The sequence below is a fragment of the Pristiophorus japonicus genome, chromosome 8, assembly GCF_044704955.1.
Source record: "Pristiophorus japonicus isolate sPriJap1 chromosome 8, sPriJap1.hap1, whole genome shotgun sequence".
NCBI classification, from domain to species: Eukaryota; Metazoa; Chordata; class Chondrichthyes; family Pristiophoridae; genus Pristiophorus; species Pristiophorus japonicus.
In genome coordinates this window covers 62,948,204-62,973,042 of record NC_091984.1, presented here as the reverse complement: position 1 = coordinate 62,973,042, position 24,839 = coordinate 62,948,204, and the positions used below count along the sequence as shown (strand labels likewise).

General features: G+C 49.8%; 1 non-coding gene across 1 annotated transcript; it reads left to right on the top strand.

Annotated features, from left to right (window-relative positions):
* The first annotated feature begins 14,251 nt into the window (after nucleotides 1-14,251).
* Nucleotides 14,252-14,325, top strand: trnan-guu (transfer RNA asparagine (anticodon GUU)). The gene has a single exon. It is a non-coding gene; the product is annotated as a tRNA-Asn (tRNA).
* The last annotated feature ends 10,514 nt before the right edge of the window (nucleotides 14,326-24,839 follow it).

The window sequence follows — 24,839 nt, the reverse complement described above, 5'->3', positions numbered from 1 at the left end:
TCCAGCGATTTCTCCCAGTGTCCATTTCTGCAATTTCTGCAGGTATTTTGCTTATCTCTGCAAACTCCGGCTGAATGTATGCCTCCACGCCTCCAGCATGAATTGCGGTTTGAAACAAAAGGTCCCTTGCCAGTCGATCGTCCCTGACTGCTCCGTTATTGTCCTTGAGTACACCATTAACAGGTGTTGATGGCCCCATTACTGGCCGCATTGTCCCTTGCAATGGCGTGAATCGCTGTTCAGCTTGCCATTGTCTCTGTCGAACTCCCCCTCTGGGTTCGACTACATGTTGGGGCATGCCTGACTGCCCTTGTCTGCCTGGAGAACTGTGTGCTGCTTTAACAATGTTGAATCTCTGTCCCAACCATTCCTTAACACAGTACCTCTCGTCTGTTCTACTAGTGGCCATGCTCGCGTGGTTTAAATCCCAGTTTCTTGTCGCCATTGATACGTCCTTACTACACAGTATAAATGCACACGAGGCCCATGCTTGAGAGAAGGTCAGTCTGTGACCTGTCCTTTATTCCTTAGCACTCAAGTGATGAAGGTGGGTGGAGCTTCCCCTTTTATACCTGAAGGTCCAGGTTAGGAGTGTCTCCCACCTAGTGGTCAGTGTTCTCACGGTGTACAACTTAGGTCAGTTTATACATGGGTTACAATGCTGGTTGAATACATGACACCTTGAGTGTTTAGTAACGGCTCTCCTGGCTGTGTAGTAGCCTGAGGAACTGCTTTCTTTTTCTTTTTCTCCTGAGCTTACAGCTCGTAACTAGCAGATATGCTACAATCAGGAGTTGGCCAATTACTAAGGCATACGATCCCACCCGGATCCACGCAGGTATGTCTGCCCGTATCCCCAAATCCCACCATGCTGGGGGTTTAATCTGGGCAATCTCCCCTGCTAGAATTTCAGTTTTCTGCTCCATGGTGTAAAGATGTTTTTGAGACAAATCCACTACCTGGAGGAGGGCTGTAAGTTTCTCAGGTAGTGGGGCAATGGGATAGCCAAAATGGGCAACATACTGTTGTAGGTGGCTGAGGTTGTTTTGTACCGTGAGGTGAATCGTGGAAGATTCAGGGATGGGTGTGATTCTGATGTGTGCCACTTGAACCTCTGCCCTGGGTTTAAAGCAAAAGCTGCTGTACGGTATTGGACACCACCTTCCCGGTCCGTGTTCATACCGTTGGGCACTTGTGGTGACACAATATGTCCCACCGCCTACATATGCTACCTGTGGAAGCATGTGGTTAGGGGCCATTACCTCCATTGTGCAATTGATGGGCTCTGCCCCAGCAGTGCTGAACCCGCATTGTGGCCTTGCAAAAGCGTTCAAGTGCTGGGAGCACAGGATTACCTGTGCTTCCCTGCTTCGAAACCCGAAAGATCTGTACCTCTCACAGTGTGCTCCCACATTGTGACATAAGGCGGGACCTCTTGGAATCGAACATGCACCCCTCCACGAATGACTCCCACATTCTCCACTCGGTACAGGGGTGCTGGTTGTGGGGACGGCCCCATCACGGGCATCTTGACCACCACACCCATGATGGTATGGTTTGACTTTCCACAATCCACCAGTACCGGGTAGGCTTCCGACGCTACACGAAGTTGGCAAGGACTCAAAACATTATCATATGGTTGCAGTGCTGCTAAGTGCTGGTTGCTGATCCAGGAGGGGACCTGTCCCTGTCTCAGATCCTCGAGGTTACTCCATCCCTCTCCCAGCAACCAGGCCCCATAGAGCACGCACACCTCATTTTGGGCGGCTTGATCGGAGGCGTTTCTATCCTCCCGCATCAAGGCGTTTACAGCCCTGGCCTGTGCCTCCAATTGAGAGATAATCTCCTTTAAGTGAACTGTCATTGCCACCTTTTCGTGGAGCGCGGATCCCACTACGGTATTCTCGTCCCCCAGGATTTTGCGCAGCTGATTCTTTAACCCATTTATCTGGAGGGCCAACTGCATGTTATCCAAACTGTTTATGGCAGATGCCCCGGTGTTAAACCCCGTGAAAATGTCATTTAAAGTGCCATGCCTCTGCCTGCCCGGTTCGGCCCTATCCCACTGTTTATACAAGTCTGTCACTTTGACATCCCCGGAGTCCAGTTCATAGAACTTCCGGAACATCTCCCGCAGCAGAGCCTGGTATAACAGCTCGGTTTCCCGGGGACACCACGGAGGTAGGCGGACCTCTGTCAGATTTAGCACCACTGATGCCACCGCGCAGTGTACCCCCTGATAAAGTAGTTTCTCGGTAGGGACCAACACTAAACCATTCCCCGGCCCCCTGGTTGTTGTCGGGCACCCGTGTGGGACGGTGGGCTTGGCCGTGGGTGGGGGTTTTTCTTTCACGAACTACAAGTTCGGTGGCGTTTACTGGTACCCGGGAATTGGGGGTCACACACGCCTCCCCGCTGCGATCCCATACCACCCCATCCCCGACATCCTGCCACCACCTATAGAAAACAATGGAGACCCCCTCTGAGCACACGCGAGTGGATCCCCACATACACAAATAAATTCCTTGGTCGTACACCCACCATTTCTCCCAGCACACCGTGACCCCGCCAGATGACCCCATGATGGTTCGATAGGTATCATTATCCAGACGTTCCCAGTCCGAGTGTCGGTCTCGCACGTCCCTCTTGAGCTTTCTGAGCCACCACCACCGTCCCAGAGGTATGTCCCCTTGGCAAGTTAGGCATACCTTCCTGCCTTCTGTCACTCTCACTCTGGAAGTGGCCACAGTGATCTCCGGGCAGGGGATGGAGGCCTCTCCGTAGGTAAAGTCCTTATGGTTGGAGTACTTGGTGGAGTTCGATCCCAATCACCCAGGCCATTTCCCCTCATGGGAGTAGGTGACCCGGCCATCCGCCGCCGGAGTCCCTTCTCCTGTGGTCACTGTCGGCGCTTTGCCCCCGGAGCATCTGAAAACCAGGGAGTCCTTGGTGTCCCATCGGTGCTCGGTGCAGATCCTTAGCGATACCAGCATCACTAACATCCAGTAGGGAGGTGTTGACATCTGAAAGGCAAGAAGAACATGGCCTTGCCTGGAGAGACCTCTCCAGGCTCTGCCCGCGTAACATATTCCGAACACAAAAATGCTGAACCCAACTGTCACTGCCTTACCTAAACACATATGCACACAACACAAAGTAACAAAACAGGAAGGGAAAATATATACACCGCCACCCGTCCCCGGGTGGCCAGGCTACATCCTGTCACTGTACAGGCGTCGTCGACCACTCGGCTGACCGTACCCTGGGGACCAGGATGCCCTCCGCTGAGGGGCTCGTATAGTCCCCCTTAATGAGTCTTGTGCTGCCCTCCAAGGCCCTCCCAAGCCCCGGATAATCGGTGGGAGACCCTTGCTAGTGCAACAGAGCATCCTCCCTGTTGTCTTTCGTCTCCTCGGTCTGGGGCGGGGAGCTAAGTAAACAGGGGACCACGGCGCCCTGGGCTGTGGCACTCTGTTACTCCTCCTTACTATCAGTGCAGAGTCCCACGATATGGGCTGCAATGCCATCTCCTCCACCTCTTGTGCTAGCCCCAGCTGATCCACCATGGGAGATTCAGCTTCCCCTTGGACCTTGCTAATGGTAGAGCCTTTCTCCCTACTTCTGTTAGTGGGCTGGGAAACTCTACCCGGTGGTGGGATAGCCTTACTGGAGCAGTGAACCAGCCCCGGCTGTAGAGCTTCGGGGCCCGCTGCCTCCTCCGGAGCCTCCAAATCCACCGGGGCCTGTTCTTCCCCCAGTGCCTGATTCCCTTCCCTTGCTCGTCCCCTCTGTTTTTTTACCTCTTTTGGGGTCAAACAATTTACACTGATTAATGTGATACCACTTCACCCGGCGAGGCAATTGAACCACATAGTCCATAGGGCTAGCCTTGTCGACTATGCTGTATGGTCCCATATACAGTGGTTCAAATACCCCGACCCGGGCGAAGCTTCTCACCATCACCTGGTCGCCCACCTCCCAATCATGGTGACTGCGGGGTTCCAGCAGCAGCCAACTGGCACAGTGCTGTTTACCCATGTTGTTGGCCGCCTGCCAGTGAATCTGTTGAAGCTGTTCAAACAGATTCCTGACGAAGCGGTCCCGGTTCACCTCTCGAAGCTGCCCTTCGGTGAGAACCGGCGCCAACACATGCACTGGGGTTCTCATGATCCGGCCAGTCATCAGCTCATGGGGTGAGTACCCTGTGCTCTTTGACTGACTGGCCCGGATTCCCATGAGGACCAACGGTAAGACCTCCACCCACTTATTCGGTGAGTCTCCCGTCTCCTTGCGCAGCCTTTCCTTTAGGGTCCGGTTCAGGCGTTCTACGGGGCCTGAGGACTGAGGGTTGTAGGCGACATGCCATTTGGCTCTTATCCCCAGCACCTTTAGGGTGGCCTGCATCACCTGGCCGGTGAAGTGGCTTCCCCGGTCGGACTCCACGATTTGAGGTAGACCCCACCGAGAGAACACCTCCCTCACCAGGATTTTTGCAGTCCCCACCGCGGTAGCTGTTCGGCAAGGGAAGGCTTCCACCCACTTGGAAAACACATCCACCAGGACGAGGCAGTATTTATAACCTCCCTGGGCGGCCGGTAGGGGTCCGATGTAGTCGATCTGGATCGACTGCCATGGTCCCTCTACCCGCCTGACGTGTCCCATAGACACCTTCCTTTTCTGAGGGTCTGGGTTGTTTGCAGCGCAAACCAGACAGCCCGCACAGAAGTCGCAGACGTCTTCCTGGAGGCCTAGCCACCACCCTGCCTTTTCTACCCGTTGCCAGGTAGATTACGGCTCGGGGTGTCCTGCACCTGGACCCTCATGGGCCAGCTGAAGGAATTCCCTCCGGTGTTGTGGCGGCACTACCCATTTGTCCCCTTTAAACAACATGCCTTCCCGTACAGCAATATCTGCAGCACTGTATGGGCCCCCAGCCTTTTCCCCCTTTTTGATAGCAGCCAAGGCAACCTTCAGGACCGGATCCTGCATCTGGACTACTCTAAGGTCCGGGGCCGCAGCCGCCCCTACGCTCCCTTGTGTCCCTGGCTTGCTTCTTGCTACTGCTATCCTGCCTGCCTCGTATGGGTCCCATGGGTGACCTGTATGAGCACCTTCCCTTGCCAGCAGGTCTGCCTGCTGGTTACCTTCCCCCCGCGGCTCAGTTTTGGAGTGGGCCTTTACCTTATGGATATATACATCCCCAGTTTCTCCCAATGCAGCCATGATCTTTTCTAGCAGGGGTTTGGTCACAAGGGGCTTCCCATCCGCAGAGGTGTACCCCCGGCGTGACCAAATCGCCAGATACTCTGTACATGAATTGCAAGTGAACATGCTGTCCGAGCAAATCGTGTATGGGGTAGGGAATTCCTCAGGGTGTGTGACCACATACATCACTGCCGAGAGTTCCGCCTGCTGGGCGCTCAGGGTGCATGGGAGTTTAAGAGCCAAGGCAATCCCTGCCTTGGGATCCCAAACTCCGCAGCCCGAGAGTCTTGTACCTGCGGACACTGAACTGGAGCCATCAACGTAGGTCTCGTGGCCTGTGGGGTGTATCCCTGCCCGAAATCCAAAGTTGATGTCCCATACCCCTACCACAGAGCATCTATGCGGCTGCCCTGGATAGATTAAATTTGCTGCGAGCTTGGGCTCGCAGAGGCCCTTGACCTTTAAAGTCATTTGGGAGAGGAGGAGGGTCCAGCGAGTGATTCTAGCACTGCTCACTGTCCTGTCCTTAATCCTCCCGTCCAACAGCATCTGCGTCAGGGTATGATGGGTGAGGAGTGTAATGGGGGATACTCCGGTAAAGATCTGGGCTCTCTTTACTGCCCAGTGGGTGGCAAGCAAGTGCCTCTCACAATTGGAGTACCCCTTTTCTACCTCCGTGAAGACCCTGGAGGAGTACACCACTGGTCTCAGCTGACCGTTTCGCTCCTGGAGCAACACTGCACTTAAGCTGTCGCCACTGGCTGCCACCTCCAGGAAGAATTCCTCCCCCCCCATCAATTGCCCCTAGGGCTGGTGCTACCTGCAGGTCTCTCTTAAGACGGACAAATGCTGCCTCACAGCCCTCATCCCATTCCCACTTGACCCCCTTGTGTAGGAGTCTGAGCAGTGGCTGCATAGTCCTCGATGAAGTCCTTACAGTAGCCAGTGATTCCCAGGAAAGACCTTGCCCCCGACACATCCCTAGGGACAGGGAGTTCCTGCACTGCCTTTCTTCTAGCCTTATCAATGGTCCTTCAGTAAGACCAGCAGTTCGGCCAGCAGTGGACCGTGCTCCTCACTGCTGTCTGTGAACAACAACAGGTCGTCCACATACTGGACCAGCTGGGGTGGTTGGCTGAAGCCTTTTAAGCAGTTCGCCATGCATTGGTGAAAGATGCTGGGACTATTATGAAAGCCCTGTGGGAGGCAGCTCCATGTATACTGGTGTTCCCGGAAGGTGAAGGCAAACTTGTACTGGTCTTCCCTCCGTACAGGGATAGACCAGAACCCGTTGGATATGTCCAACACTGTGAACGTGGTTGCGGATGCAGGGATTTCCCCTATCAGATCTGCAACCGCCGCTACTGTGGGAGCACAAGCTGGGATGTTTTTATTGAGCACCCTATAATCCACCGTCGCCCTCCAAGAATTGTCCGGTTTCCTAACCGGCCAAAGCGGGGAGTTGACATGGGTGGCTATGGGTCTCAAAACACCCTACTTGACAAGCGAGCTTAAAGCTGTCTCCAAGTCTGCTTCTGCCTCTCGGGGAAAGCCATACTGCTTTTGCGGGCGGGACATGGGATCCCCATCTATTCTAACCTCCACTCCTGTGACTCTCCCACAATCGTGTTTATGGGTGGCAAATGCTGCAAGATTTGCTTGCACATAGGCCCGGTAATCGGCCGGGGTGTTACCGACCAGAACCTCCAGGTCGTAACCCCCTTTTGGCTTCATTATACACAGAGTCCCTTTTCCCTGTTTCTTATCAATAACCATGACTTCTCCCTCTGCTCCCGGGCCCACTGTGCCCCATGGACAGTGATTCCTCAAGTCTACTAGGATCTGGCGAGCGATGATGAAATCAGCCCCCAAGATCCCTTTTCCCATCTGCTCCCAGTTCATCAGGACGCACTTCCATTGTGTTTGGAGTGCTCCTAAATGAACTGCGAGCGGGACTGAGAAAAACCCAGCCTTCTCATTTCCTGTGAACCCAACTAGTTGATACGGCACCCCGTTTGATAGAGGTGAAGTTTCGGGGTCCTCGGAATGGACTATCGTGCTGGAAGCACCAGTTCCAAAAGGTAAGTACCCAATGCACCTTCAACTTCCATCTTGACCCAGGGTCATCCCCAGGGGTCATATTCTAGTGGGCACAGGTATGTAGGCTGGGTCTGGGCTAGTCACGGCCTCTGTACTGGCAGGGTTGCTGGTGCTTCCCTGCCTGTTGCCGTGGCTACCGTCCCAGTCCCCTCCAGCGCTGTCCTCACTGCAGCTACTATCTCGTCAAGGGATGGTGAGGAGCTCACTCCACTTCCCCCACTCTGGGCGGCTCCTGAAGGACTTCTCCCCCCATATCTCTTTACTGGGCTCCTGCAATCCCTTTTAAAATGCCCAACTTTCCCGCATCCATAGCACACTCCCTCCTTATCAGACGAGCGGCCACCCTCCTGGTGCCATTCCCTTTTGGGAATCGAGTTGGGTTTTACTTCATTTACCCGACCTTTGGAGGTTTTCTCCTCCTCCCCTCCTCCATTCTGTTGGACCAGTGCCAGTTGCCTGACCACTGCTTCCTCGGTGAGGTTGGGGTCCCGGGAATCGAACCACAGTTCTGCCCTGGCCTTGAGCCGGGGCAAGCAGTTTGCCATCAGCATCCTCAGCCAGCGGCCAGTCTGTACCGCGGAAAGATTCGCCCGGTCGAGGAGCTCCCCACAGGCTGCGTGGTATACCACCCACAGTTTGTTCGCAAATGCCTGCGATGTTTCTCCTGCGAGCTGCCTTGTCCTTTCGATCCGTTCGAAAGGACTGCTGTCATCAAAGCCCATAGCCTCAAGGACGGCCCCCTGGACCTCAGCAAATGTGCGCTGCCCCCTCCGGCATTCTGCCGGTAGGGCCTGGTACAATTTGCTGTCCAGAGAGAAGAGCAGCAGCTTGGCTGCCTCTTCCTCGTCGCACCCATTAATTTCCCCTGCCTGCGTCACCTCCATGAAGTGGATAGACGGGTCCCCACTGCGAGTGAGTTTGGCCAAATGGGCCACTATGGCCCTGAGTGATTGAACTCCATGGGGAATAATAAAGTCGCTCTCCAGCGCTCCCCAACCTTGGCCACCTGCCTGTGGAGGACCGTACTTGTGCTGCCTGACCGGGCACATCCGCCCTGGTTTAGGATCTTTCTGCGCTGGTCCCTCTATCTCCGGCTGTCCCACCATACCTGGTGCAGCAGACAGTGCCTGATCGCCTGATCCAGCCCTTAACTGACCCTCAGCGGGAGCCTCACATCCCTGCTGCCGAGCGGGACACATTGTTCCTGCCCCCAGCCCTGGGTATGCTACAACCTGCGCGCTCCACTCCTCTTGGTACCCCATTGGACAAATCACCAGTGCCTCAGGAGGTGGTCGGGCGTCTCTTGCCTTTGGATTCTCCTCTACCCCCCAATACTCTCCTTTGTCCCCTGTGGGCCCTCCAGATCCTATCAGGGCAACCATCCCCTTTGCCTGGGATAGAGCGTGGGTGAGAGTTTTAATCCTCTCCTGGCAGGGACTGTGATCTGCAAACTCACTGCTACTGGCCACTTTATAGGCTGCCTGTATGTCTTTTAATTTATTCTCTAGTTCCCAAATTTTCTGGGTGTACCGAGAGTTCTGTTCTTGGAGGGACCCCTCACTACCCTTGGCCTCAGTGACCTGACATTGAAGATAGTCCCGGCTATTTCGGAAGGTCTCCTCCAACTGCCTCTTCCCTTGCTGCTCCTCAGCTAATTCGGTCAGCAGGTTGTCCCCAACCGCAGCCCGGATAGCAGAGAGCTCCTCTGATTTCTGAAGGCTCTGTTCCAAGTCCTTCACCCGCTGGTCGAGCTTTCGGACTTGGCGGGTGAGGCAGATAAGCCAGATGACCTTTTCCACCCTGCGGTTGTGGTCCTTCCCTGCTGTCCACTGAGCAGCAGCATCCACTGGGCGCTCTGCCCGTGTGAGGGCTTGCACCCAAGGTTTGGTGAGGTTCACCTTGCCAAAAATGTATGAGGAAATTCTCTCCTCCATTTTAGTTTCCTCTCTTATCACCTCATCTGCTATATTAACATCTTCTGTTTGCTTATGTCCTGCCGCGGTCACCATGTTCTGTAAGGGGTTTTCGGGGAGTGTTGTTGTGCCTTGGGTGTCTCTCTCTGGGCTTCTGCCCTCACAGCTTATGCCTGGCCTGTGCGGTATCCTGAGTGCTGCAAGAGCACCCCTGGAGAGACTGTGTCCGCAGCTTATGAAGGGGGTTTTGAGACTTGTGCGTCCCCACAGCTTATGCCTAGCCTGTGAGGCACCTGTGAGTGTCAAACACTCCTAACCCCTTCTTCCCTAGCCTGTGACACGCAGTTGAGCGTTTTCGAGGTGCTCATAGCTTCCCTTACACTGTTCTGACATAAGACTCGCGATCAGGAGATGTAATACAATAGAACTGAGACAAGGTGATTCCAAGAAGAACTTAGGGTTCCAATTTATTTGACAAGGTGTAACTCAACAAACAGCAATACACCAACAAAACAATCCCCCTAAATCCCACTAAATGGCCACAACGAAAATTTTTACACAAGTTTAGCAGTACAATGCCCAACCTCCCACCTTTCCTGGCCTAACTGAGTTGGGAGTTCTGGGGACCAGAGGTTATACTCACTACTGTGCCTTCTGCAGTCTGGTGGTTTGTATCTTCTATCTTCGGTGTCTTCGGACACTGGTTTTCCTTCTGTGTCGAGAGGCTTGCTGGTTGTTGGATCACAAGAGCAGAGAGCCACCCACTGCGTCAGAAACCCCTTTTTATAGCCAGATTATCCAGTCCGCCTCTCGTGCTGAAATTGATCCTTCCCATTGGTGGGCTTTGTGATTTTGAAAAATGCAGCAGTTTTAGATTATTGCGGGTTGTTTTCCACTGATGTTAACCTACTCAAGGTTTGAGTAGGCATTGATTGCGTTGGCCTCCTGTAGCCATTGTGTAGGCCCTTGGGTTGTTTTGGGTTCCCTAGTTTTCTGAAGGTCTGCATAATTTCCCTCCAATTCAGTTTTCTCTAACCTACTCAAGGTTTGAGTAGGTGTTGGTTGGGTTGGCCTCCTGTAGCCATTGTGTAGGCCTTTGGTTTGTTTTGGGTTCCCTAGTTTTCTGAAGGTCTGCATAATTTCCCTCCATAGTGTAAACATGGGGAAGACAATAGCCCAATAATGGCGATGAATCAGTCCCACAGTTTTCGAGCAAGTGCTCTCCCATTGGCTTGAAAGCCCCATGCTTTGGGCTGACTCTGTCCCACCATTGGCCCTCCGGTGTCCTCCCCCGTCCAATCACTGCTCTGCCAAGGTCAAACCGTCTCGGTTTCAATTCACATTGCAGCACAGACCGATCCCACAGTCCTTTTCCTTCTGGGTAAAATGAGGGGGTTTTGTTGATGCTGCCTGCCCTTGACGTGATCATGGAGATCAGGGTGGACTAGAGAGAGCCTTGTTTTGAGCACCCTTTTCATGAGCAGCTCGGCAGGGGGAACCCCGGTGAGCGAGTGGGATCTGGTGTGGTAGCTGAGCAGGACTTGAGACAGTCGGGTCTGCAGGGAGCCTTCCGACACACGTTTCAAGCTTTGCTTGATGGTTTGAACTGCCCGTTCTGCCTGGATGTTGGATGCAGGCTTGAACGGGGCAGATGTAACGTGCTTGATCCCATTGCGGGTCATGAATTCATTGAATTCAGCACTGGGGAAATACAGCCCATTGTCGCTGACAAGGACATCAGGCAGGCCGTGTGTGGCAAACATGGCTCGTAGGTTTTCGATGGTGGCGGTGGACGTGCTTACAGACATTATTACACACTCAATCCATTTTGAATAAGCATCCACAACAACCAAGAAAATTTTGCCTAGAAATGGGCCCGCAAAGTCAAAGTGGATCCGAGACCACGGTTTGGAGGGCCACGACCACAAACTTAGCGGTGCCTCTCTGGGTGCATTGTTCAGTTGAGAGCAAGTGTTGCACTGGCGCATGCATGAATCTAAATCTGAGTCGATGCCGGACCACCACACATGGGATCTGGCTATGGCTTTCATCATTACTATGCCTGGGTGGGTGCTGTCTGGTCGCGTATGAACATTTCTCTGCCTTGCAGTCAGAATCAGGTGAATTTATAATGGGGAACAAAGAAATGGCAGACCAATTGAACAAATACTTTGGTTCTGTCTTCACGAAGGAAGACACAAATCACCTTTCGGTCAGAGGGTCTAGCGAGAAGGAGGAACTGAAGAAAATCCTTATTAGTCAGCAAATTGTGTTAGGGAAATTGATGGGATTGAAGGCCGATAAATCCCCAGGGCCTGATAGTCTGCATCCCAGAGTACTTAAGGAAGTGGCTCTAGAAATAGTGGATGCATTGGTGATCATTTTCCAACAGTCTATCGACTCTGGATCAGTTCCTATGGACTGGAGGGTAGCTAATGTAACACCACTTTTTTAAAAAGGAGGGAGAGAGAAAACGGGTAATTATAGACCAGTTAGCCTGACATCAGTAGTGGGGAAAATGTTGGAATCAATTATTAAAGATGAAATAGCAGCGCATTTGGAAAACAGTGACAGGATCGGTCTAAGTCATCATGGATTTATGAAAGGAAAATCATGCTTGACAAATCTTCTAGAATTTTTTGAGGATTCAACTAGTAGAGTGGACAAGGGAGAACCAGTGGATGTGGTGTATTTGGACTTTCAAAAGGCTTTTGACAAGGTCCCACACAAGAGATGGTGTGTAAAATTAAAGCACGTGGTATTGGGATAATGTATTGGCATGGATAGAGAACTAGTTGGCAGACAGGAAGCAGAGAGTCGGGATAAGCGGGTCGTTTTCAGAATGGCAGACAGTGACTAGTTGGGTGCCGCAGGGCTCAGTGCTGGGACCCCAGCAATTTACAATATACATAAATGATTTCGATGAAGGAATTGAGTGTAATATCCACAAGTTTTCAGATGACACTAAGCTGGTTTGCGGTGTGAGCTGTGAGGAGGATGTTAAGAGGCTGCAGGGTGACTTGGACAGGTTAGGTGAGTGTGCAAATGCATGGCAGATGCAGTATAATGTGGATAAATGTGAGGTTATCCAGTTTGGTTGCAAAAACAGGAAGGCAGAATATTATCTGAATGGCAGCAGATTAGGAAAAGGGGAGATGCAACGAGACCTGGGTGAAAGTTGGCATGCAGGTTCAGCAGCTGGTGAAGAAGGCAAATGGCATGTTGGCTGTCAAATCTAGGGGATTTGAGTATAGGAGCAGGGAGGTCTTACTGCAGTTGTACAGGGCCTTGGTGAGGCCTCACCTGGAATATTGTGTTTAGTTTTGGTCTCCTAATCTGAGGAAGGACATTCTTGCTATTGAGGGAGTGCAGTGAAGGTTCACTAGACTGATTCCCGGGATGGCAGGACTGACATACGAGGAGAGACTGGATCGACTGGGCCCATATTCACTGGAGTTTAGAAGAATGAGAGGTTATCTCATAGAAACATATAAAATTCTGACGCGACTGGACAGGTTAGATGCAGGAAGAATGTTCCCGATGTTGCGGAAGTCCAGAACCAGGGGTCACAGTCTAAGGATAAGGGGTAAGCCATTTAGGACTGAGATGAGGAGAAACTTCTTCACTCAGAGAGTGGTGAACCTGTGGAATTCTCTACCGCAGAGAGTTGTTGATGCCAGTTCATTAGATATATTCAAGAGGGAGTTAGATATGGCCCTTATAGCTAAAGGGATCAAGGTGTATGGAGAGAAAGCAGCAAAGGGGTACTGAGATGAATGATCAGCTATGATCTTATTGAATGGTGGTGCAGGCTGGAAGGGCCGAATGGCCTACTCCTGCACTTATTTTCGATGTTTCTATGTTTCTTGGGCAAGACCATGCGATTACCCCACAAAAGACAGTCCGCCTGTAAGGACATTCCCTCTTTGCACTGTGGAACGGCTTAATTTCTTCCTGCATCTCTGCTGGGATGCTGGACCAGCTCCCATGGAGGACACAGCTTTTTACCAGGGACAGTAAAGGATCCTGGCTGGTCCAGGTCCTGATCTGACGGGCCATAACGGGTGACTTTTCGTTTTCAAATGCATCCATCACCATGAGCAGGTCTGCAGGCTGTGCCATTTCCACCCCGGTGGTGGGCAATGGTAGTCAACTGAGAGCATCAGCGCAGTTCTCTGTGCCTGGTCTGTCGCGAATTAATTAGTTGTATGCCGACAGCGTGAGCGCTCATCTTTGGATGCGGGCAGAGGCATTGGTGTTAATCCCTTTGCTCTCTGAGAATAGCGATGTACATAACAACATAAGAACATAAGAATTAGGAACAGGAGTAGGCCATCTAGCCCCTCGAGCTTGCTCCGCCACTCAACAAGATCAATGGCTGATCTGGCCGTGGACTCAACTCCACTTACCCGCCCACTCCCCATAACCCTTAATTCCCTTATTGGTTAACAATCTTTCTATCTGTGATTTGAATACATTCAATGAGCTAGCCTCAACTGCTTCCTTGGGCAGAGAATTCCACAGATTCACAACCCTCTGGGAGAAGAAATTCCTTCTCAACTCGGTTTTAAATTGGCTCCCCCGTATTTTGAGGCTGTGCCCCCTAGTTCTAGTCTCCCCGACCAGTGGAAACAATCTCTCTGCCTCTATCTTGTCTATCCCTTTCATTATTTTAAATGTTTCTATAAGATCACCCCTCATCCTTCTGAACTCCAACGAATAAAGACCCAGTCTACTCAATCTATCATCATAAGGTAACCCCCTCATCTCCGGAATCAGCCGAGTGAATCGTCTCTGTACCCCCTCCAAAGCTAGTATATCCTTCCTTAAGTAAGGTGACCAAAACTGCACGCAGTACTCCAGGTGTGGCCTCACCAATACCTTGTACAGTTGCAGCAGGACCTCCCTGCTTTTGTACTCCATCCCTCTCGCAATGAAGGCCAACATTCCATTCACCTTCCTGATTATCTGCTGCACCTGCAAACTAACTTTTTCGGATCCCACTCCTGACATTCAGTGTTTTTAGTCCATCAGTCTCTGTGGCGCAATGGGTTAGCGCGTTCGGCTGTTAACCGAAAGGTTGGTGGTTCGAGCCCACCCAGGGACGAAGAGTTTAACTGTTTTTCCCCGAGTATTCGGTGCCGCACAGTCCCAGGTTGTCATTGTGCGTTTGGTCGGGTGGCACAGTTTAATGTTTATGTTTTGCAGGTAGACTCTAAAAGAGTTTCAGGCACAAGGACCCCCAGGTCCCTCTGCACCGCAGCATGTTGTAATTTCTCCCCATTCAAATAATATTCCCTTTTACTGTTTTTTTTTCCAAGGTGGATGACCTCACATTTTCCGACATTGTATTCCATCTGCCAAACCTTAGCCCATTCGCTTAACCTATCTAAATCTCTTTGCAGCCTCTCTGTGTCCTCTACACAACCCGCATTCCCACTAAACTTTGTGTCATCTGCAAATTTTGTTACACTACACTCTGTCCCCTCTTCCAGGTCATCTATGTATATTTTAAACAGTTGTGGTCCCAGCACCGATCCCTGTGGCACACCACTAACCACCGATTTCCAACCCGAAAAGGACCCATTTATCCCGACTCTCTGCTTTCTGTTCGCCAGCCAATTCTCTATCCATGCTAATACATTTCCTCTGACTCCACGTACCTTTATCTTCTGCAGTAACCTTTTGTGTGGCACCTTATCGAATGCCTTTTGGAAATCTAAATACACCACATCCATCGGTACACCTCTATCCACCATGCTCGTTATATCCTCAAAGAATTCCAGTAAATTAGTTAAACATGATTTCCCCTTCATGAATCCATGTTGCATCTGTTTTATTGCACTATTCCTATCTAGATGTCCCGCTATTTCTTCCTTAATGATAGTTTCAAGCATTTTCCCCACTACAGATGTTAATCTAACCGGCCTATAGCTACCTGCCTTTTGTATGCCCCCTTTTTTAAACAGAGGCGTTACATTAGCTGCTTTCCAATCTGCTGGTACCTCCCCAGAGTCCAGAGAATTTTGGTAGATTATAACGAATGCATCTGCTATAACTTCCACCATCTCTTTTAATACCCTGGGATGCATTTCATCAGGACCAGGGGACTTGTCTACCTTGAGTCCCATTAGCCTGTCCAGCACTACCTCCCTAGTGATAGTGATTGTCTCAAGGTCCTCCCTTCCCACATTCCCGTGACCAGCAATTTTTGGCATGGTTTTTGTGTCTTCCACTGTGAAGACGGAAGCAAAATAATTGTTTAAGGTCTCAGCCATTTCCACATTTCCCATTATTAAATCCCCCTTCTCATCTTCTAAGGGACCAACATTTACTTTAGTCACTCTTTTCCGTTTTATATATCGGTAAAAGCTTTTACTATCTGTTTTTATGTTTTGCGCAAGTTTACTTTCGTAATCTATCTTTCCTTTCTTTTGCTGGTCATACAATACAAGCTATTTGTTCGAACACAGCAAGTTTCTGGCCTTTTTGAAGGCGGCCTCTTGATTTTGAACCCAAACCCAGTCGTCTCCCTTGCATAGCAACTTGTGCAACGGTTCGAGCAAGGTGCTCAACCCTGGAAGAAAGTTACCAAAATAGTTGAGGAGTCCCAGGAACGAGCACAGCTCTGTTACATTTCGTGGTCTGGGTGCAATCTTGATGACCTCTGTCTTCGAGTCCGTGGGCCTGATGCCGTCTGCCTCAATCTTGCTCCCCAGGAATTCTACCTCTGGCACCAGGAAGATACACTTGGATTGTTTCAACCGGAGTCCAACTCTGTTTAGTCGACTTAAAACCTCTTGCAGGTTGTGCAGGTGTTCGGAGGTGTCGCGACCAGTGATTAGGATGTCATCCTGAAATACAACGGTGCATGGAACCGATTTCAACAGACTCTCCATGTTCCTTTGGAAGATGGCTGCAGCCGAGCGGATCCCGAACGGGCACCTCTGATACAAAAACAGTCCCCTGTGTGTGTTAATGCACGTTAGGTTTTTCGACAACTCAGCCAGCTCTTGGGTCATGTAAGCAGAGGTTAGATCCAGCTTGGTGAATGCCTTTCCCCCAGCTAATATCGCAAAGGGATCATCGGCTTTGGGTAGCGGGTACTGGTCTTGTAATGAAACTCGGTTGATCATTACCTTCTAGTCGCCGCAGATTCTGACTGTGCCATTGCTCTTAAGTACCGGAACAATCAGGTTGGCCCACTCATTGAATTCGACTGGTGATATGATTCCCTCGTGTTGAAGTCTGTCCAATTCGATCTCCACTTTCTCCCTCAACATGTAAGGGACTGCTCGAGCCTTGTGATGAACAGGCCTCGGGGACCAAGTGGATCTGCACTTTGGCGCCTGTGAAGTTGCCGATGCCTGGTTCAAATAGGGATGGGAACTTGCTCAGCACTTGAGCACAGGAAGCATCATCCACTGAAGATAGTGCTCTGACGTCTTCCCAGTTCCACCTAACCTTCCCCATCCAGCTTCTGGCAAGCAGCGTTGGCCCGTCGCTGGTAGAACCCACAGTGGCAATTCGTGTATCTCTCCATCATAGGATACTTTTACGTTTGCACTGCTGATAACTGGACCAGTTCCTTGGTGTAAGTGCGCAGCTTTGTCTGAATCAGGCTCAGCTTGGGTCTTTGTTCTTTGTTGCCCCACAGCCTCTCAAATGCCTTTTGGCTCATAAGTGACTGACTCGCCCCCGTGTCCAACTCCATGGAAACAGGAATACTATTTATCTTGACTTTCAGCATCATGGGGGGACTTTTGGTAGTGAAGGTGTGCACCCCGTGCACTGCTTCCTCGGCTCAGTCGCCTCTTTAGCTTGTACCTTATGATCCTTGCAGGATCAGAAACCTCCTGCCGACTCCTCTGTCACGTTTACAGCTTCACAATTTTATTCGTGTTTTGGAATCACAAACCACAATTCAGGATGTCTTTTTTTGAAACTCATGACAAATGGGCCTAGAAATTGTGCCACGTAGCATCCGTTTTTCAGGTACTTTGCGGCCACCCAAGTTTGAAAATGGCATTCAAGATGCTATGTGATGTGTTCAGCAGGCCAGCATGGTGTAGGAGGGAATGCTTGTGAAAGTATTGCATATGGGCAAGATGCAAAGGAGTGAGAAAATCAAGTGGCTGAATGTGCAACGCTGCTTGCAGGCCGCAATTGCCATTTTGGAAGGCCTCAGTGAATCGGACACTACGTCTTGACCACGATTAGCACAACGTGACGCTAACCGCCATGAAGGCCCTCCTCGCCAGTGGTATTTAACGGGATTATGCCGGACTTGCAAGTAAATTGCTGGTTTATTCGTTCTAGCTATTGAGTTCTAACACTGTTCAAAGTTTAATTTCTCTGCACGTTGAGACGTCTGGCTGCTTTTGCACTCCTGCTGTTGTGGGCTCCTTCACAAAATTGTTTGGCTTGAAACATGGGTTGCCTGCAAGAGCTGCCTCTCAGAATAGAGTATGACTGGGAGCACGAAGGATAACACCTCCTGAGCATCTGTCAGTACTAGATGTAAGACTTGTCCAGCAATTGCTCCTTTGCTCACTGCCATGAAACATCTAGCCTTCACTTGGTGTTCCTCCCTGATGGCATAGCAAGGTAAGGAATTCATCGTGTGTGGAATCATGAACAGTGGGCCTCATTTCCATGAGAGGATTGTAGTCGAGATGGGGAGGAAACCAAGGAGTGTTTCCTCCTCTGGCAACAGTCATTCCGCTTTACGACTCTACTAAATTTGCATGAGTATGGCCGTTTCATTATTATCCATGTTTAATAAAAGTTATTAAATAAACTTTAAAGATGTTTATAGAATGAGATTTGTTTCACCACAGCATGTTTATTTAGCTCTCAGTTTCATTGGTATGGTAAACCCCTGTCCCCAAGTGTGGAATATTGATGAATAATGGATGTCAGGATGAATCTGAAAATTACTGAAACATATTCTTCTCTGATTTCATCATGCATATCAGTAACCAACCATGAGAAATTTTCTTCATCTCTGAAGGTTTGCTGGATTTATTCACGTTTGTTAAGTGCAGATGTATACACTATGAGAATGGAATGAATGTATCGTTTATCATTTCTCCAGTTCTGTATTCAGTCTGTACACAATTCCAGTATGTGTGATGCTTACAAATTTCTCCTTAGCAACAATGGCAGGAGTTAATTCATCAACACTTTTGGGCGGAGATCCCATCACAAAATATTAGTTATGAAAGTGTTAACATGGTCATATGAAATGTATTTATCTGCTACTTTAATGAAAGTGTTATCATGTTTATTTTAAATGGGTGAACACCTTTCTTAAAATAGTAAGGAGGAATGTTACACACATTAATACATTTCTTACTAATATCAACCTCAGTTTTATTTCTGATGTAATAGGAGCTAGTGACAGTGATCTTTCAAATCCTATGAATTTCATATAACTACAGTGAACCATCACAGTATTTACAGATACTGCAGACTTTCTGGTAAACATTTATTTAATGTAGACAGTACATAATTAAAATCTCTTCAGGAAAATGTGCTCACAATATTTATACGGACTTACAAATATTGCAAACAAGTGTTTCAACATGCTGGACACTTGTGGTGTAATGAAGCAATACACAATAGAGTGGTAGAATATGGAATGCTTTTACATTGTGGGTTCCTGACCATAGACAACCCAGGTTTTAAAAGTTTCTCTCTTCTGGTGAGCAGATCTGATATTGATCTCGTACGGGGGTTGGAAGTTTTAGGGCTGGATTTTTGGCTATTTTGCAATTGTTTAGCAGGTCGTTAAATGTGGTTTCTGGCCGGGTTGGCAGGCATCCAGGATTTATTGCCTGGCTGGAAGATTCGGCTATTGGTTTGGGCCGGCGCAAAAACTAACTGCCCCACCCTCCGTTTTCAGCGTAATTATTACGTCAATCGTCGTGCCAGGCTGTGCTAGCGCCCCGGATGGAACTTTCGGCCTTAATGCCTCATTTAACAACCGCCCCAGGAAACGCCTGGAAAAAACAGGGCGCAGCAGGCCCTACTGGCGGTATATTTAAACCGGAGGCCGGAGGATCTTATATCGCAATTGTCAGTGACTGCTATGGTTACATGCAGAGCGCTGCGTGAGGATGCAAGTTGCAAACGGCACTTTTATGTGCCTGACGCTTTCCTTACAAGGTCAGTGAGAGATTTCAATGGGGGCAATACTAGTTCACCAGCGTATCATGCTGGTTGGTACTGTATGCCACTATGCCGGCTAATTGACACTTAATTCTGCAATGAGTCACAATGGCAAAGGTCAAACAAACATTTTTATGCACAAGAATTATTAACAATGGTCCCCCCAAAAAACCAAAACCATACAATGGCTAAAGAGTAAAGAATAACAAAACTGCTTCCTGCTGTGAACAAACTGTAAAGAGACTGTAAACTGTTTCCTGCAGCAACTCTATTCAACATATCATGCAACTTTGAACAATTTTGAAAATTCTATATAGAGCCAACTTGTGCTTGGCCTTAATGATTCTTATCCACACCTTGCCGCCCCCCCTTCCCTTCAATCCCCTCCTACACCTGCTGCTCCTCCACAATGAGGCCTTAGAACGTACAGCAAAGCTGCTAGAGGGCTGCTGTGTTGGGGGGCCAGACAATGCAGACGGCGTATGAGGACGCCCTGGAGCAGCTCTTGGCCTGGAAGGCCCGGCTGCAGACTGCTGCACCTCATCATTGGCGGGAGCAGTCACTGGTGGCTTGGGTGTCAGCAATGTATGGTGCATGGCTGGCAAATCAGTGGTGAGAGCTGGAATGCTGTCATCTTGAGGAAGGACAACACCTTCCATTTCCTGGGAGGTACTGACTCTCCGACGGGACTGGGCACAATGTGTCTTCATAATTTGGTGGACTGCTTTGACACTGTCCCTTCTCCTTGGCACTGTGGGGAACACAGAGGGTATGGTAGCAGACATCAGCGGCATCGCTTGACCAAGCTGAAGCAAAGCTTGTGACTCCAATGAACCCAAGCCTACGGCATGATCAAGGGTACATGCCACACACTCTGGAACACCACTGTTGCTGCTCGAGGTCACCAGCCTCTGTGTGTGGGCAATGATGGCCTCGCTGGACTCCCAAGTCACACTGACAATCTGTGACACTGTCTCCGCAACAGTTGCAGTAAGCTTGTCGATGCTCTCTGGGAGCCATCCCAATGCATCCATGAGCTCACGGTACATTCCCGTGTTTTTCCTGGACATTTCCACCAAGTCCAGTTCCATGTCTGCCTGTCGTTGAGCAGACTGACTCACCCTCCGGAGAGCTGGCCTGCGAGATTCCCCTGTCGCACTGTATTGCTGTACGTGACTGGGGCCATGAGCCTCCGACTCCTCAAATCCCGGGAAATCTGCATCGTCCCCATATGTAGTGAGGCCAGACGGGGCAACTGGTGGGCTCTGAGGCTCAGGCAGAAGACTCTCCCTCATCGTCTCCCCCATGGCCAGATGTAGAGGGCTCCTTTGAAGGATGCAGCGCTTGTGGCTGGTCAAATGGAAGCAGAAAACAACAGACGTGGTTAGCAGCAGGGGAGGGGGCAGGGTGACATGAGGAAGGTGTCATTGCACTTGTTCATTTGAAGGCCCACCGCCACTTCATTATATGTCTCAATGCAGTCTCTTCAGTCGCTCTATTCAATTACATACCCTCACTACCCGAAGGGGGCTCGGTATCGCTCCCGGCAACTGTCCGAGCTGGTACACCAATGAGGACTGACACCCGTTCCTCGACATCAGTCAGTGGCAATAATTGGAGCGGCCCCCCGCCTGTGCGCAGCTGCTCCCTCCTGTTGTGGGAGTGCTTCGACTGCAAAGAGAAAAATAGGAAAGGTTCAGAAAAGATTTCTCTCTTGTTGTGGCACATATAGAAACATAGAAACATAGAAACATAGAAAATAGGTGCAGGAGTAGGCCATTCGGCCCTTCTAGCCTGCACCGCCATTCAATGAGTTCATGGCTGAACATTCAACTTCAGTACCCCATTCCTGCTTTCTCGCCATACCCCTTGATCCCCCTAGCAGTAAGGACCTCATCTAACTCCTTTTTGAATATATTTAGTGAATTGGCCTCAACAACTTTCTGTGGTAGAGAATTCCACAGGTTCACCACTCTCTGGGTGAAGAAGTTCCTCCGCATCTCGGTCCTAAATGGCTTACCCCTTATCCTTAGACTGTGATCTCTGGTTCTGGACTTCCCCAACATTGGGAACATTCTTCCTGCATCTAACCTGTCTAACCCCATCAGAATTTTAAACGTTTCTATGAGGTCCCCTCTCATTCTTCTGAACTCCAGTGAATACAAGCCCAGTTGATCCAGTCTTTCTTGATAGGTCAGTCCCGCCATCCCGGGAATCAGTCTGGTGAACCTTCGCTGCACTCCCTCAATAGCAAGAATGTCCTTCCTCAGGTTAGGAGACCAAAACTGTACACAATACTCCAGGTGTGGCCTCACCAATGCCCTGTACAACTGTAGCAACACCTCCCTGCCCCTGTACTCAAATCCCCTTGCTATGAAGGCCAACATGCCATTTGCTTTCTTAATCGCCTGCTGCACCTGCATGCCAACCTTCAATGACTGATGTACCATGACACCCAGGTCTCTTTGCACCTCCCCTTTTCCTAATCTGTCACCATTCAGATAATAGTCTGTCTCTCTGTTTTTACCACCAAAGTGGATAACCTCACATTTATCCACATTATACTTCATCTGCCATGCATTTGCCCACTCACCTAACCTATCCAAGTCGCTCTGCAGCCTCACAGCATCCTCCTCGCAGCTCACACTGCCACCCAACTTAGTGTCATCCGCAAATTTGGAGATACTACATTTAATCCCCTCATCTAAATCATTAATGTACAGTGTAAACAGCTGGGGCCCCAGCACAGAACCTTGCGGTACCCCACTAGTCACTGCCTGCCATTCTGAAAAGTACCCATTTACTCCTACTCTTTGCTTCCTGTCTGACAACCAGTTCTCAATCCATGTCAGTACACTACCCCCAATCCCATGTGCTCTAACTTTGCACATCAATCTCTTGTGTGGGACCTTGTCGAACGCCTTCTGAAAGTCCAAATATACCACATCAACTGGTTCTCCCTTATCCACTCTACTGGAAACATCCTCAAAAAATTCCAGAAGATTTGTCAAGCATGATTTCCCTTTCACAAATCCATGCTGACTTGGACCTATCATGTCACCTCTTTCCAAATGCACTGCTATGACATCCTTAATAATTGATTCCATCATTTTACCCACTACCGATGTCAGGCTGACCGGTCTATAATTCCCTGTTTTCTCTCTCCCTCCTTTTTTAAAAAGTGGGGTTACATTGGCTACCCTCCACTCCATAGGAACTGATCCAGAGTCAATGGAATGTTGGAAAATGACTGTCAATGCATCCACTATTTCCAACCATTGTACGATAAGTGAAACTGTGCGAATGACTGTCAACGCATCCACTATTTCCAACCATTGTACGATAAGTGAAACTGTGCGAATGTTCTAGTAGCTTCCGTGCAATGTGTTTGGATGTTGCATGTGCTTCATGAGGAATTGTTAGGAGGTCAAAGGGATGTAACATGGGGGATGTAGGTGATCTTTCTGAAAGGCACGGCAGCAGTGGAAGTGTATTGTGAGGAAGGATGTAAATGATTGAGTTTATGTGCATGGATCATTAGAAGCCAAAGGGTCCAGGAGTAAGCCTTCATCTTTATCATGCATTGTGAAAGCCACCCACAGACTCCTGAGAGGGATCATATGCATTAAAAACTTCACATAGTGTGTGAGATTCATGTTAGAAGTCATAGAGGCATACATAAATGCAAATAGTACTCACCCTGATGATTCTGGTAAGATCGTTGAACTTTTTATGACACTGTGTGGCAGTTCTGGCCACAGTGTCTGCAGCAGAAACCTCCTGAACAATCTTCCTCCATATTCATTTAAAAACAGGTGGCAGTGGTCTGGCTCCCCCAGCAAGATGGAATGAGGACCACCTCCTCTCCACCGCGCTCACCAACTTCCCACTCGCCTCATAGGTGAAGTGCCTGGCATGCTGCCTTCCCTCCTGCTCCTCCACCTCTGCAGAAGTGGCTGAAGTGGGCCGGTTTATATGCGCCTGCACACAGGAAGCTGCTGCACCCTGCATTAGCGTTTGCGACCACAAAAAAATGCAAACAATTGCGCATGCGCAAAATGGCCGCCTCCTTTAATGGCACAAGTTTCAGCTTGGGTAAACAAAGCCCATTGTGCAATGCTGCCTTCACGCCAACGTGGTGATCAGAGAGGGTAGAGGCCAGGATTGGGGAGTGTGATGAAAGTGGTGGGAACGGGGCTGATCATCGAGGTGGGGACTGGGTGATGGTGGGGGGAATGGGGCTGATCATCGAGGTGGGGACTGGGTGATGGTGGGGGGAATGGGGCTGATCATCGAGGTGGGGAGTGTGATGGTGGGGGGAATGGGGCTGATCATCGAGATGGGGAATGGGTGATGGTGGGGGGAATGGGGCTGATCATCGAGGTGGGGAATGGGTGATGGTGGGGGGAGTGGGGCTGATCATCGAGGTGGGGAGTGGGTGATGGTGGGGGGAATGGGGCTGATCATCGAGGTAGGGAGTGGGTGATGGTGGCCGGCAAAGGCCTGCGTGATTTGAATGTGGAGTCAGATGGGGCCTCTATCCTCCCCGATAATCATCAATCCTGCTCCTCCTGGCTCCACATTCAGGCAAATATATTTTAATATCTTACCTTACTGGTTGTAGCCTGCAGTCGTCCCTTTAAGGACTGCCTGTTAGGCCACATGTAGACCTGGTTTTCTGGCTGGCTGCATTCAGGGCAAGCAAATATTTGAGAGGGGTCCTCAAACAGATGTTCAGCTCCTTATTTGAATATGCAACCCTTTGCCTGTTACGCCTGTTTCAGGTGTGATGCCTGGCTCGATTTTTTTTGCCTACACCAATATGGCAGGCCTTGCACGTCTGGCTCTTAATAAGCGATCGATTCCTGTCTGCCATATTGGAGGCTCAGGCCCCCTGGGTCTTCCCGGCCACTAGTCTCTGTGAGTCTGAACAGTTTTATATTTGGTTTGCAGCCAGCTGTGTGCGGCTTGGAATTCCAGGAACTAGTAGCAGAGCCCAAGCAACTTTTTGTGCTACAGGGTCCTTCCTAACTCATGAAGTAGCCAGACATGACAAGGACCAGCAGAGTTAAATCATCCACTCTGTTCAGACATCTTGGTGCTATCAAAAATAGATCTGTACTTGATTTCTTGGCCACCTGCTTAGAACCATATAGGTTTACAGCACAACAAGAAGCTATTTGTCCTTTCATATCTCTCAGCTCTTTGCTAGAGCATTCCAGAATAATCCCATTGCCTTGTTCAAATGTTTATCCACTTTTCTCTTAAAAGATGCAGTGCTTTCTGACTCAGCTAATCCCCATGGCAAAATATTCTCTACTCCAAGAAAATTCTCCTATCCTCGCTCTTCACTCTCAGTGACAATTTTGAGTCCATGGCCCCTTATTTGCCTGACCCAAACCCTTCATAATTTAAAAAAGCTATTAGCATCCTTGTCCCAGACAATAA